Raw genomic sequence first — 1,302 nt, 5'->3', positions numbered from 1 at the left:
AATTAATATAAAACTCTGAGCATTTTGTTGAAAATTGTTAAAATTTTTTTGGTTAGAACTTGATCTCAAATTTTAAAAAAGGCATTGGAATAAGCTACTTTTTGCTACATGAGAAACTTTAAATTGCCTCATAAACTGGTTTGTAGTAAGTCTGATAGCATCACCCAGAGAATAAAAAAATACTGTCATCAAAACTTAGGAAATTAACATATATTTTTAAAGGGAAAATGTGCTCATTTGATTCATGCTTTTCTCTCAGAACATCTGATTTTTTAATGTTGCCTGAATGGATTTATTATTTTAAGGACTATTTTGCATTATTAAATAATAGCTAGGAAAATGTTATTCCTTCTAGGCTGAAACGGGAAGCTTATAAATGCAATGATGAAGGCTTAATCTCTGATATGGCTTACATATATTGGTTTACAGCTATACTGAGTGCAGTTAGACTGATTTTTTCGTTATTAATATAAAACTTGATGCTGGGGAATCTGATAAGTGAGTTTCATTTCCCTGGAAATTTATTGCTTCTATATCCAAGTGCAAAGAAATAGCACAAGTAGAAACAATGAGGAGTCTGTATGCAAGGCATTAATGAGGGTCACTATTTTCTCACGAAGATTCTGCATTGGGAAAAAGAGGTATCTGAGCTATTAAAATGATGAGGCATGCTATTCCTTTTAGGATCGACCATCATTCCCTTTGCCTGATGGGAGTAAGAGCAAATTGGCATGGTCTTCAGGCATTTTAGATCAAGAAGAAGAAACAGTGTGGAAGACAAGAGGGCGTTTGTATGTTATTTTCAAGACCCTTGGGCAGAGAAGCAGCCAAGTGCACCGCAGAGTGGGGCAGGCGCTCAGCTCTCAAAGTCCTGGGCAGGCCCAGACCCACCTCCTCTGGGCCCTCTTCCCGCACAGCTCCTGTCTTGTCCCTGCAACCTGTTTTGCAAATTCTGGTCTCCACAGTGCCTATGCCTATTGCTTGATACATTACATATGGGATGACAGGAGCTGAAGAACTTTTCAGAGAGCAAACAGTATCATTACATTAATTAAACCAACAACTAAAACTGCTCTGTGACTATAAAGGCCCAACACTGGACATCATGGGAGGGAGACAATCCTAATATTGATGATATTTGCTGTGTCCTCGGGATGCCGAATACTACACACAAAGTCTTAATTTGTACTGGTAGTGAAACCACAGGCACAATTCCAAGGATGACACAGGAACTCTGAGAGGAAAGGCTTGTCTGAAGCTCTACCACCAAGAACAGAATTGGGCTGTGAGGCCGCATCCATC

Source organism: Lipotes vexillifer, unplaced genomic scaffold, assembly GCF_000442215.2.
Source record: "Lipotes vexillifer unplaced genomic scaffold, Lipotes_vexillifer_v1.1 scaffold1213, whole genome shotgun sequence".
In the NCBI taxonomy this organism is placed as follows: domain Eukaryota; kingdom Metazoa; phylum Chordata; class Mammalia; order Artiodactyla; family Lipotidae; genus Lipotes; species Lipotes vexillifer.
The sequence above is the reverse complement of the archived record's forward strand: the minus strand, read 5'-3'. Positions refer to the sequence as shown.